A 13,779-nucleotide genomic window follows, 5' to 3' on the forward strand; every position below is an offset into this window, starting at 1 on the left:
ACAGACGGCCAAATTTGGCTCTGGAGCAGGTTGCTTGGCCTCTCTAACTGGGAGCCTCTTCAACTGTGCGCTGGAAATAGCAGGTGTACCCACCGCAGGGTATTGTGGGAATTAAAGCATATCTTCAAGTAAAGGATGTAGTACCAGGCCTGGCCCATGGGGGGCACTCTCCCTCAGCTCCTGTATGTTGTTGGTGGTGGTTCTGTGGCTAAGTGGCGACGTCATGGACTGAAGCACGCCAGGCTTCCGTGTCCTCCACTATCTCCTGGAGTTTGCTCAAACTCACGTCCATTGAGTTGGTGATGCCATCCAACCATCTCATCCTCTGTTGCCTCCTGCTGTCCTCAATATTTCCCAGCAGCAGGGTCTTTCCCAGTGAGTCGGCTCTTCGCATCAAGTGGCCAGTGTATTGGAGCTTCAACATCAGTCCTTCCAATGAATATTCAGGGTTCATTTCCTTTAGGATTGACTGGCTGGATCTCATTGCAGGCCCAGGGACTCTCAAGAGTCTTCTCCAACACCACAGTTCAATGCTTTAGTGCCTGGAAAATCCCATGGATGGAGGAGCCTGATGGGCTGCAGTCCATGGGGTCGCTAAGAGTCGGACACGACTGAGCGACTTCCCTTTCACTTTTCACTTTCGTGCATTGGAGAAGGAAATGGCAACCCATTCCAGTGTTCTTGCCTGGAGAATCCCAGGGACGGGGGAGCCTGGTGGGCTGCCGTCTATGGGGTCACACAGAGTCAGACACGCCTGAAGTGACTTAGCAGCAGCAGCAGCTTTCTTTATGGTCCAACTCTCACATTTGTAAAACCATAGTTTTGACTATCGGGCCTTTGTTAGCAAAGTGATGTCTCTGCTTTTTAATACGCTGTCTACGTTTGTCATAGCTTTCCTTCCAAGGAGCAGTTTTGATTTCATGGCTTCGGTCACCATCCGCAGTGATTTTGGAGCCCAAGAAAATAAAATCTGTCACTGCTTCCTCTTTTTCCCCTTCTGTTTGCCATGAAGTGATGGGACTGGATGCCTGTTTGTTATTCTTTCCCTAATCTCTCATTTCTTTGCAGGAGTATAGTGGCACTCAGGGGTCAAGGAGGGAGGAGGGCAGCAGGCCGTGTTTCTTCTCTCCTGAGTTGAATTTCTGCCTCCCCCTACCCTTTATTGGTCCAGGGCCTTCAGCCTGAGCATGGCCATCAGCCCAGAGCTGACATCCCCTCAGTATAAGCCAAGTGAAGGAGAACCGTGGGACCTGGGGAGGGAGGCTAGTCTGAATCAGACGGGGCGAGAACCTGAGAAGCAGCCTTTGAATCTCTAGTCTCCCCCAAATTGCTGAATGTCTGTTTAACTTCCTTTGAGATGCTAAACACTTCCTGAGCATCATCTCCTCAGTCCCAGGCACTTCATCTCTGTCAGGGCACCTGATCCATTCCATGCTCCTAGGCAATTAGAGATCACCCCTACCATTTTCTGGGTGGGAAAACCAAGTTCTAAGAGGTGATGTGACTTATTCGAGGTCACACAGGTCCCAGCCTTTTTGTCAAACCAGGTTGCCTGAGAGCAGGGGCTATCCCCAGTATAAGTCACTCTGGAGGGGGGATTCTGGATAAGCATTTAACCCTCGTCCCACTCTGGAAGCCACAGGCATCTCTGAAACCCCTCCCTAGAGATAGCCCTGCTGGGGTTTGTTGTTTTTTAAGTTGCTGAGTCATATCCGACTCTTTGTGACCCCATGGACTGTAGCCCACCAGGCTTCTCTGTCCATGGGATTCTCCAGGCAAGACTATTGGATTAGGTAGCCATTCCCTTCTCCAGGGGATGTTCCTGACGCAGAGATCGAACCTGGGTCTCCTGCACTGCAGGCAGATTCTTTACCATCTGAACCACCAGAGAAGCCTGGTGGGTCACTGTGACCCATTCCTTTCCAACTTCTTGCCAGAATGAACTTCTCTCTCAGTGCCAGTGGCCTGCCAGTGGCATACTTGCAAGTCATACACAGTGTAAATGATAAATGAGAGGTTTGGTTGTTTTTAAATTTCTATTATTTTATCTAGAGAGCTGGCATGGAGAAGGGAATCCTTTATCTGTGTTCTGGGCCGTCGTGACATTTGGATGAGGTCGAGCAAGGAAGGAGGCTGTCTTTGGGGCAGACAAAGTGCACAGCCCCACTTTGACACACCCTTGGTGAGGATTCTCCTTATCCCTCGACCTGAGCCCGTGGAGCCATCTGGGCTGGCAGCCGGGCTTCCTCCATCTTCCACAGCCATCCTACTCCTTGCCTCCCCAGGAAGCCATCTCCTGCCTGCTGTTCTGGGCTCTCATTGCATCCGTGGCCCTTTCTCCCCAGCCTGGAGACAGCTGGATGCGAGCTCCTGCCCGGCCCACCACAACCCCTGGCTGCCTCCCTCTGAGGAAATAAAACCAAGTCAAGCATCCCACCCAAACCTCAGACCCAGGCTTGGTTTGTTCTTGGTCTGGAATCAAATGTTGTCCAGGAGGTATGGGATGGGCGGGGAAGTATGAGGCTGGGGAAGTGGAGGCCACCCAGGGGAAGGGTTGAGAGGAGCCTGGACCAAGGACCCTGGGCCTCCTATATCACCCCCTGGCTTCGAGGGATCTGTCTTTTTGGCACACCGCCACACCCCGCCCCCGCGCCGCTTCATGCTCTCCTGTCCTCTATTTCTTGTACTAGGGCTGGGAGATTGGAAGCTGTGGGGGCCCTGTAGGGGGCGCTGTGGAGTAAGTGGCATTTGTTTATCACTTCCTGGTGGCTCAGACAGTAAAGAATCTGCCTGCAATGCAGGAGACCTGGGTTCCATCCCTGAGTCAGGAAGATCCCCTGGAGAAGGGAAAGGCTACCCACTCCAGTATTCTTGCTTGGAGAATCCCATGGGTAAAGGAGCCTGGCGAGCTACAGTCCATGGGGTTGCACAGTCAGACATGACAGAAGCAACTTACACACATACACACACACACACACACACAGGGACTGCGGACATTTGTCAGAATACCCCTGGAAATCTCAAAGAATCACCAAATTGGCAAATATCATGATACTCTGTCATTTCTGCATAAGCACCGTCTATTTTATTCCTATGCCGCTAGCTTACTTTGAAGGGTCATGTTTTTTTTTTTTTTCACAAAGAATTAAGGCGTTCCTAACTTTACAAGGATGAATGTGTCTTTGACAAAAAGCAGAGAACCAAGTCACAGAGGGCCTGCATCTCTCACCATTAGGCAGTCTCCAGGGTCATACTTGTGATTCCCAGTACCCTCTGTGCTTCTGCTCTTCTCTGTTCCTTTTGGAAGACCCAAGAGACTCCAGGGAAAGGAATGAGAGGATGGTGATTGAGATACTCTTTACAAAGAGTACGGATTTCTATGTTTAAGCAGGTCCTGGTCTTTCTGGGCACTGTGGTTCCAGTACACAGTAGGGTAATCGGACTGACTCTGGATCGTACTTAAGACACAAGGCTTTGCATCTATTTCCTGACCAACTAGGGGATCTCCTCTGACACGAGGGAGAGTCAAGAATCCCCCTCAAATACTTTCGTCACAAGACATTAGGATCTGGGCAGCATACCTCTGGGATTAAAGCCTGCCAGCTCATCTTCCCTGCTAACACCCACCCAGGCACTGACCTCAGCCTTCAGACCTCCAAATGGTGATAAGTCACTGTGCTGCCTCTTGGAGGCCACACTTTGGGGGCACACATTTCTGGAAGGCCCTAAAATCTGATCCACTCCCTGTATCTCTCAGGTCAAATAAGATTAAAATCAAGATACTAGCCAGAGATACAAAATTGTGAATCAACTCTATGCGTGTGCTAAGTTGCTTCAGCTGTGTCCAACTCTTTGCGACCCCATGGACTGTAGCCCACCAGGCTCCTCTGTCCGTGGGATTCTCCAGGCAAGAATACTGCAGTGGTTTGCCATTTTCTACTCCAGGGGATCTTCCCCACCCAGGGATCGAACCCAAGTCTCTTAAGTCTCCTGCATTGGTTGTGGGTTCTTTACCACTAGCAAAGCCAGAGACACAACATTGTAAATCCAGTATACATCAGTTTAAAAAATAAAAGGCAAGTCAGGAGACTTAAAAAAAATTTTTTTATATGGACCATCTTTTAAAGCCTTTATTGAATTTGTTACAATATTACTTCTGTTTTATGTTTCTTTTTTCTTTTTTTGACATGAGGCATGTGGGATCCTAGGTACCTGACCAGGGATTGAACCTACACCTCATGCACTGGAAGTCGAAGTCTTAACCACTGGACCGCCAGGCAAGTCCCCAAGCCAGGTGACTTCTGACTACCACAGATAGCAGTGCGACCTTGAGCAAGGCGACTTCTGTTTGTGGGTCTCAGGTTCCTGGGGAGATGGGGCCAGATGGCCCTCAGGTCTCTCCCAGCCCCCACCCCGTCAGGTGGGCAGGAAAAGCACAAAGCAGCTGCCTGTTTTCACCCTCTTCCGGCTCTGTCCTGGGTGACTGGGCGGGTGCCAGGGAGCGCCGAGGCTTCCCGCAGATCACCTAGGAGGTGGGTTCTAACAGCAGCCTCATTTACCAATGAAGCCACTGCCGAGAAGAGCCAGGTACCTTGCCCAGGGATCCCATGAATGAGCGCCAGAGCCCAGCAGTATGACCCCAGACAACCCCTGCCTGCCTTTGCTGTCGGGACGCCAGCAGAAGCTGCTGTCAGGAGCTGCTGTTCTCATCCGCCCAGCATGCAAATGATGAGGTTACAGGTTATGGGAGGATGAGGTTACAGGTTACGGGAGGATGAGGTTACAGGTTACGGGAGGATGAGGTTACAGGTTACGGGAGGATGAGGTTACAGGACTGAGAGCAGCAGAGCTGCAGGCAGCGTGGCGGGGCATGCGGGCAGAGCTGGAAGGGGTCTCACAGCCCCCCAGGTAGGAGGGAGGGGATCTGCCCAGACCACTGGACCACTCAGTATCAGCCAAGAGACAGCACTTGCATCAGAGGAGGACTGCAGAGCCAGCCAGGAAACCAGAAGGTGGGAAGCAGAGGAGGAGAAATCTCCTGAGAATAATGGAGCCAATTCAGCTAAAGAGAAGACAAGAGATAGGGGAGGGGGCAGAGAGGGCTGACATGAGGGAGGAAGTGATGGAAAACAGCACATGGAGGGGTGTCCTCCCTGAGTGTCCTTTTCCAGCATGATTTCTGATATTTCTCCTCTACTGGCTTAGGGAGTAGATGGATGTGGGTGGCCCAGAGCCAGTTTTTTCATGCCAGAGTCCAACTCTCTGAGGAGCTCATTGCAGGCTGGGGGCACTGAGCGGGACCCATGGGTAGGGTGGAGTCGGTGGCGTCTCAAACTTTTTCTTTCCCTGATACTCCCCTTAGGCTTGTGGAGGGGAAAGCAGATTCTACTCTTTCCCAAAGGCATCCTCACACAGGGAGACTGGGAAGGGGCCCTGGAATCTGCAGTTTTACAGGCATCCCAGGGGTTTTTGGTGGAGGTGGCTCCCGTCCCCACTGCAGACACACTGGTGAGGGCCTGCTCAAGGTGGGGATGAAGTGCGGCTGCAGCAGGCACGGGGGTGTCTGTTCGCCGTATTTGTTCTGAAGGAAGTGAGCATGTGTGATGGAGGTTGGGGGGGAGAGCAGGATGCTGAAAGGGTCTCAGCAGAGAACGGTCCTCCTCAAGAAACTAAGCCCAGTGGGCCTTACCGAGGACAACTTCGCTCCCCTAGGGGACATCTGGCAAATTTTATTGTCACAGCTGGGAAAGGACAGTGTTTCTGGTATTGAGTGGGTCAAGGGCAGAGGTGCTGTTGAACATCTTAGGACAGCTTCTCCTGCCCCTCCCCTAATGCACAACAAAGAATTATCCTGCCCCAAAGAGCAGAGGTTAAAAACCCTAGAGCCACCCAGGTCACCATCCCCAACCCCTCTCCAGGATCTTGAATAAAAACTTGCACTGCATCACATCTGCTAAGGAACAACGTGACGTGGGAGATGCTACAATCACAGTCATTTGGCTCAAGTGAAAAACCACTACAGCCAGGTGCCTCTCTGTCCCCCTCCCATTCTTTCCCAGCCTGTGCCGCAAGCCAGCAGACGCTATGGATGCACTTCACAAGCGACTGGTGCCACCTAGTGATACCAGAGTTAACACCAGCAGGACTATTTCCAAGAGCTGGAATCTGTTGGTTCTTAAGGGGTTTACTGCCTACACTGTGAAGCTTCTATGGAAATAAAGGAAGACCACCCAAATGAGAACAAGTAGAGGCTATTTATTCAGAACTTTCAAACAGCAAGAGAGTCAATTACAATCAATTGTATTTGGGAGAGCCTCCAGTACAAGTGGAGAATCAAATGCTAGTGGAAAAGGTTGAGAGAGAGAAAAGAAAAGGCGTCAGGTGCCCTGAGTTGAAGGTTGTTAGCTTTGGGAGGCTGGAGGCTGGGGCATCTCGTGTGCCTGGATTTGGAGAGGTTATTTGGCTTTCTGTGATTGGTTCTGAGTTGGTAGTGGGGGCAAAAATTAGAGAAGCTGCAGTCATTGACTTGGAGAAGGCAATGGCACCCCACTCCAGTACTCTTGCCTGGAAAATCCCATGGATGGAGGAGCCTGGTGGGCTGCAGTCCATGGGGTCGCTGAGGGTTGGACACGACTGAGCAACTTCACTTTCACTTTCACTTTTCACTTTCATGCATTGGAGAAGGAAATGGCAACCCACTCCAGTGTTCTTGCCTGGAGAATCCCAGGGACGGGGGAGCCTGGTGGGCTGCCATCAGTGGGGTCACACAGAGTCGGACACGACTGAAGCGACTAAGCAGCAGCAGCAGTCATTGACTAAGTCCTGAGTATTCTGGGCCCATTGCTCTAGAGGCTGTGGACCAGAGTTCTGTTGTCATATATGGTCCAGCCAGTGTCTGTTTGTATACCCAGCCTCCTAATTCATTAGCCATTCTAAATACAGTCCTGCTGTTACTAATCACGAAACATTACATAGAGTTATCCATGTGAGAAGCAGCTTGACCGCAAATCAACATCTGTGATTTTCAAAGCCTGCCCTTGCCATTTTTGATTTAGGGCTCATATTTGATGTAACTGTTTGATTTTGCTGTCCACGATGTCTTACTGTGTACAACATTGCTCTCCCAGCTGAAATCCACGTGGGCCTCAGGGACCCCTCAACTGCGCCTGTGTGGGTGACTGTAATTCCTTGAAATGCGGCACCTGTACTACCATCTCCACCACCGCCGCCTCCATCTACTACTACCTCAGCTCCATCACCACCACCACAAGATCGATGGTTCTCAAACTGTGTTCCCAGGCCCAGAGGCGGCAGCAGACCAGAACTTGTTAGAACTGCAGATTCTCAGGCTCCACGCCAACCTACAGGGTCAGACACTGGGGACGCGGCCGGCCCTCAGGGGGTTCTGATGGACACTAAAGTTAGAGAGCCTCCGCTTAAGGGGAATTTCTAGGATGCCACAAGCGGCTCAAGTCAGATCTTCCACGATGTTGCCTCCGAATCTGTGAAACAGAACAACTTCTGTTTATCTATATAATATAAACGACAATACTTGCTAACATTTAGTGACACTTGGTGTTACGCACGTCACATACAGTTTTGGCTTTCAAAAGTCTGAGAGGCAGGATCTGTTTATACCTCCATCTGACAAGCGAGGAATAGAGGCTCCGAAAGGCGAGGTGACTTGTCCCTAACCTTATACAGGTTACACAGAACTGAAACCAGGCTTTTCTGGCTCCAGAATTTTGCTCTTAACTACTGTTAAAGATACCATTTGCCGGACTTCCCTGGCGGTCCACTGGTTAAGACTCCATGCTTCCAGCGCAGGGGCATGTTTCTATCTCTGGTCTGGGAACTAAGGTCCCATATGCTACATGGAGAGGCCAAGAAAGAAAGAAATAATCAAACAAAAAACATGCTAATTGCCACATGGATGGAAGTCTAGAGAATTTGTATAGCTTTAATCAGAGTCCCCACCCCAATTTGCCTTAAGTCAAACAGAGGCCCAGACAGATCATCTGAGATCACCTCTTTTATTTTGGGGGCGAATCAAAAATTTTTTTATTTATCCTTCCTCCAAACTAATTTTTTAATGTAAAAAGCGATGAGTCAACTGAAGAAAGGGCTGTGGCCTTGGCTAGGCCATGGTGACACTGGACACTGGACTGAGAACCTGGGCCTGTGGGGATGAGCAGGACTGGACCCGGCTCAGGGAAGCATCTCCAGGAAGGCTCTGCAGCTCCACGCCCTCTGCTGGTAGACAGTCTCAAGGACAGTGCAGTTGCCATAACAGGAATCTTCAAAAATTGGTTGTTTTGGGGATCATAGCTCCCAGGTCAATTCAGTTCAGTCACTTAGTCGTGTACAACTCTTTGCGACCCCACGGACTACAGCACCCCAGGCTTCCCTGTCCATCACCAACTCCCGGAGCTTGCTCAAACTCATGTCCATTGAGTCGGTGATGCCATCCAACCATCTCGTTGTCTGTCATCCCCTTCTCCTCCTGCCTTCTATCTTTCCCAGCATCAGGGTCTTTTCCAATGAGTCAGTTCTTTGTATCTGATGGCCAAAGTATTGGAGTTTCAGCTTCAGCATCAGTCCTTCCAATAAATATTCAGGACTGATTTCCTTTAGGATAGACTGGTTGGATCTCCTTGCAGTCCAAGGGACTCTCAAGAGTCTTCTCCAGCTCAAAAGCATCAATTCTTTGGTGCTCAGCCTTCCTTATGGTCCAACTCTCACATCCATACTTGACCAATGGGAAAATCATAGTTCTGACTAGATGGACCTTTGCTGGCAAAATAATGTCTCTGTTTTTAATATGCTGTCTAGGTTGGTCATAACTTTTCTTCCAAGGAGCAAGAGTCTTTTAATTTCATGGCTGCAGTCACCATCTGCAGTGATTTTGGAGCCCCTAAAAATAAAGTCTCTCATTGTTTCCATTGTTTCCCCACCTATTTGCCACAGAGTAATGGGACCAGATGCCATGATCTTAGTTTTCTGAATGTTGAGTTTTAAGCCAACTTTTCCACTCTCCTCTTTCACTTTCATCAAGAGGCTCTTTAGTTCCTCTTCGCTTTCTGCCTTAAGCTTGTGTCATCTGCATATCTGAGGTTATTGATATTTCTGCCAGCAATCTTGATTCCAGCTTGTGCTTCCTACAGCCCAGCATTTCTTATGATGTACTCTGCATATAAGTTAAATAAGCAGGGTGACAATATACAGCCTTGACGCACTCCTTTTCCTATTTGGAACCAGTCTGTTGTTCCATGTCTGGTTCTAACTGTTGCTTCCTGACCTGCATACAGGTTTCTCAGGAGGCAGGTCAGGTGGTCTGGTATTCCCATCTCTTTAAGAATTTTCCACAGTTTGTTGTGATCCACACAGTCAAAAGCTTTAGCGTAGTCAATGAAACAGAAGTAGATGTTTTTCTGGAATTCTCTTGCTTTTTCTGTGGATGTTGGAAATTTGATCTCTGGTTCTTCTGCCTTTTCTAAATCCAGCCTGAACATCTGGAAGTTCTCAAGTCACATACTGTTGAAGCCTACCTAGCTTGGAGGATTTTGAGCATGACCTTGCTAGCATGTGAAATGAGTGTAATTGTGGGGTGCTTTGAACATTCTTTGGCATTGCCTTTCTTTGGGATTGGAATGAAACCTGACCTTTTCCAGTCCTGTGGCCACTGCTGAGTTTTCCAAATTTGCTGGCATATTGAATCCAGCACTTTAACAGCATCATCTTTTAGGATTTGCAATAGTTCAGCTAGGATTCCATCACCTCCATTAACTTTATTTGTAGTGATGCTTCCTAAGGCCCATTTGACTTCACACTCCAGGATATTTGGCTCTAGGTGAGTGATCACACCATCGTGGTTATCTGGGTCATTAAAATCTTTTGTATAGTTCTTCTGTGTATTTTTGCCACCTCTTTTTAATATCTTCTGCTTCTGTTAGGTTCATACTTTTTCTGTCCTTTATTGTGCCCATCTTTGCATGAAATGTTCCTTTGGTACCTCTAATTTTCTTGAAGAGATCTCTAGTCTTTCCTATTCTATTGTTTTCCTCTATTTCTTTGCCTTGATCGCTGAGGAAGGCTTTCTTACCTCTCCTTACTATTCTTTGGAACTCTGCATTCAGATGGATATATCTTTCTTTTTCCCCTTTGCCTTTTGCTTCTCTTCTTTTCTCACCTATTTGTAAGACCTTTTCATGCCGGGGTCCAGCCCCGGATGATCCAGGGTATTCGAAGGGGAGACAGTGTTGGCGACTATTTAAATATTCATCAAAGATATAAAGACTAATAGAATGAGGATAGCTCAGCAGGAAAATTCAGTGGAGAAAAGAGGCTGAGTAGCTTGGTTTACGTGGGAAACCAATAAAACTTCAAGACAAGAAGCTTGCACCACTTACATAGGCCGCAGGCATCCTTCCGTTCTCCCGAAGGAGAGGAGACACTGAGGCCTCCCCGGTTGGATCTTAGAAGTCCAGGCAAAATTAGTAAGCTTGGTGGGTTCCGCGCTCCAGATGGAGACTCAGCCAGAATTTGAGAGGGAGACATGGGGAGACCAGTATTTCGAGGAACTGATCCCAATTCTTTATTTTCCAGAGTCTGTTTTTATACACTGAGATGTTATACAAAAGTCACGTGGGGACAGCAGTCCTGACTTTTATTAAAGTCAGGTGCTTCATACAAATGTATACAGAGGTCTTAGGGGTGTTACGTCATCTTCTGGCCAGGGGGGCCTGCTGACAATTTATGACCCTCTCCTTGTGACAGTGGTCAGTCAACCAGAACACTTTTTTCTCCAAGGGTGATTATTCTTAAAACAGACACCACCCAAATAAAGTTACGTTCCTATAGGGTGAGGGTGTAGTGGGTTTTAGTTAAAGAAAGAATTTACTTAGCCTAAGGTATAATGTGATTTATATCAAAGGTTAATACTTATTTCTTCTACATATTCATTAATGTGTGTAAGGGCAGGGGATGTGGAGTCTTAGCAACAAACATTGGCTCAACAAATGAAAAACCCTTCACCAATACAATTTCTAATCAGCCCACTATACTTATACTAATGGTTTTCTAACTTTTCTAAGGAACCTGTTTTTAGAAGGTTTAAAGCATCTCGTGCCTCTCACGGTTGGGAGGCTGTGAGCAATCACATGTGGCTGGACAAGCGTGTCAGGCAGGCTAGAGAACCTTCAGAGGAGTTTGTAGGTTGAAACACTCCTATCACGCCCAGGAATTATTATTAACTGGAGCTCTAAGTTAACTCCTTCTCCGAAAGAGGTGGTGGGGGACAGCCCCCCATAAAGTCAGAGGTATAGGTGAGAGCACAAAGTAGTAAAGTAGGCAGGCTCTGGTTATGGGGGTAGATGTTCCAGGATTTCCAGGGGGACTCCTGAGGCTCCATCCCGCCTTTGCGTATGTCGAGCCTCCTTCCTCATGACCTTTGCCATGGGCGGAGTGCCTCACGCCGGCACCCAACATTCTCAGATAATCATTTTGCCTTTCTGTATTTCTTTTTCTTGGGGATGGTTTTTATCACCACCTCCTGTACAATGTTATGAACCTCCATCCATAGTTTCTTTCAGGCACTGTCTATCAGATCTAATCCCTTGAATCTATTTGTCACTTCCAGTGTATAATCAATCCTAAGGGATTTGATTTAGGTTATACCTGAATGGTCTAGTGATTTCCCCTACTTTCTTCAATTTAAGTCTGAATTTTGCAATAAGGAGTTCATGATCTGAGCCACAGTCAACTCCCAGTCTTGTTTCTGCTAACTGTATAGAGCTTCTCCATCTTCAGCTGCAAAGAATATAATCAATCTGATTTCGGCATTGACCATCTGGTGATGTCCACGTGTAGTGTCGTCTCTCGTGTTGTTGGAAGGTGTTTGCTATGACCAGTGGATTCTCTTGGCAAAACTCTTGTTAGCCTTTTCCCTGTTTCATTTTGTACTCTGAGGGTACAAAATGGAGAGTATAGTTAATGGCTGGCCGTACTTAAAACCAGCGGAGTTAAGGATGACTTCTGTCTTGGGAACTTCAAAAGGGTCTGCACATCTTGGGAAGTGGGAGTTGGATTGTTAGCTGGCAGTGCAGGAGTCCCCAAGTTTTCCCACAATCCTTAGGCTGTGAGTGGCAGGCACACTTCCAGCAGCAGGCATGGGCCATGTCTCCACAGTCATTCCACTTGTGAGTCCCTGGCAGACTTCTCTGGAAGGCTGTCACCCACGTGGAGATAAAGGGTCGTGAATGTAGAGGTGACTGTGGTACCCCAGCGCAGTCAGCCTCCAAGTCCCAAACAGCAGAGTAGAAGCCCACTGGCTTTTCCTTCCTGTCCTGGCTGATTTCCAAGCTCTGCTCTGCTCCTCTTTGCTTTCTAGAGCTATCTGGCCTTCTCTGGTTCTTCATAGTTAAACAAACTCCCCCAGAACCTCACACCAAACACCTTCCTATTTGGGGGCTTACTTCTTTCTGCGGCTGAACACCCTCCCACTCGTATCACCCTCCCGTCTTCTCCCAAGTAGCTGCCATCCTGGGGGATTCTCCTCGTCGCCCAAATCTTGGCTCTGTGCACCAGTGCCAAACAGAAATATGGAGACAGAGTTATGGAGGAGAAGGAAAGAGCGGTTTTATTAGTTTGCCAGACAAAGGGGGAACACAGTAGGCTAGCGCCTCAAGAACTGTGCCCCCCTCGCTGGTAAAGAGGGAGGGGTTTACAGTCCAGCAAGCCTACCTGAGAAGGATCAAGATGGTAACAGTCTTGCATTCTTCTTCTGCAAAGTTTCAAAAAGGTGAGGTTGCTGACAAGGTTAGGGTGTGTAGGGGCTTGGATGGTTAGGTCTCCTAATTCTTGATGACCCTTTGATCTTGCCTCAGGTGGTTTCCTGGCTGCTCCTCCCTTGATTAGCAACTGTTCTGACCTTTGGGACTAAAAGAAGGTCATGGAGGCTGGAGTCTTGCCTACAAGAAATGAGGGACAAAGAGACCTTCGTGTCCAGGAGCCCCGCAGGGCCCAGCTCGGCCACGTCCCCATTGTTCCCTTCTTTCACGGTGGGATCTTCCTCAAAAGTGATAAGCCTGCCAGGTCAGGATGTGTGTTTAGATGTTCCCAGGACCTCGCACGGTAGATATTATTGAGCTTCGATAAATATTAGATTGAGTTTAAGAAATATAGACTTGGCTGAATGAATGATCACTCTTTACGGAGCCACAGCCCCGGGTCCAAATACGTTCCTCAAATCAGGGCAGCCTGGGAATCCCGCCGTCCAAGGACAACACCCCCCACCCCGCTCCTCCCACCACCCTCCCGGTCCCGCTCTATTGAAAACCAGACCTGTGTTCAGGAACCGGCTGTCAATTTACCCGGCGTTCCGCGTTTCCACGCTCTTTGTAAGGAAAGCTACAATGTCATTGGAGAGACAGACACACAGTGGAGAGACCAGGTGTGGAGGGCGTGTGTGGCGTTAATTCTATTTGTGGGACCCCAGGACCCGAGGCGGAGAAGGCAATGGCAACCCACTCCAGTACTCTTGCCAGGAAAGTCCCATGGACGGAGGAGCCTGGTAGGCTGCAGTCCATGGGGTCGCTAAGAGTCGGGCACGACTGAGCGACTTCACTTTCACTTTTCGCTTTCATGCACTGGAGAGGGAAATGGCAACCCACTCCAGTATTCTTGCCTGGAGAATCCCAGGGACGGGGGAGCCTGGTGGGCTGCCGTCTATGGGGTCGCACAGGGTCGGACACGACTGAAGTGACTTAGCAGCAGCAGCAG

General features: G+C 48.9%; 1 long non-coding RNA gene across 2 annotated transcripts; it reads right to left on the bottom strand.

The window, feature by feature from the left end:
• Window positions 1-10,570: 10,570 nt before the first annotated feature.
• On the bottom strand, window positions 10,571-13,752 carry LOC133246507 (uncharacterized). 2 transcript variants are annotated; one of them, XR_009736062.1, is made up of 3 exons: window positions 13,342-13,752; window positions 12,742-12,968; window positions 10,571-12,226 (listed from the first exon to the last, which is right to left on the bottom strand). It is a non-coding gene; the product is annotated as an uncharacterized LOC133246507 (long non-coding RNA). The 2 variants fall into 2 exon arrangements; XR_009736063.1 differs by having other exon boundaries at window positions 10,571-12,968.
• Between the last annotated feature and the right edge of the window lie 27 nt (window positions 13,753-13,779).

Source organism: Bos javanicus, chromosome 4 (genome assembly GCF_032452875.1).
Source record: "Bos javanicus breed banteng chromosome 4, ARS-OSU_banteng_1.0, whole genome shotgun sequence".
NCBI lineage: Eukaryota > Metazoa > Chordata > Mammalia > Artiodactyla > Bovidae > Bos > Bos javanicus.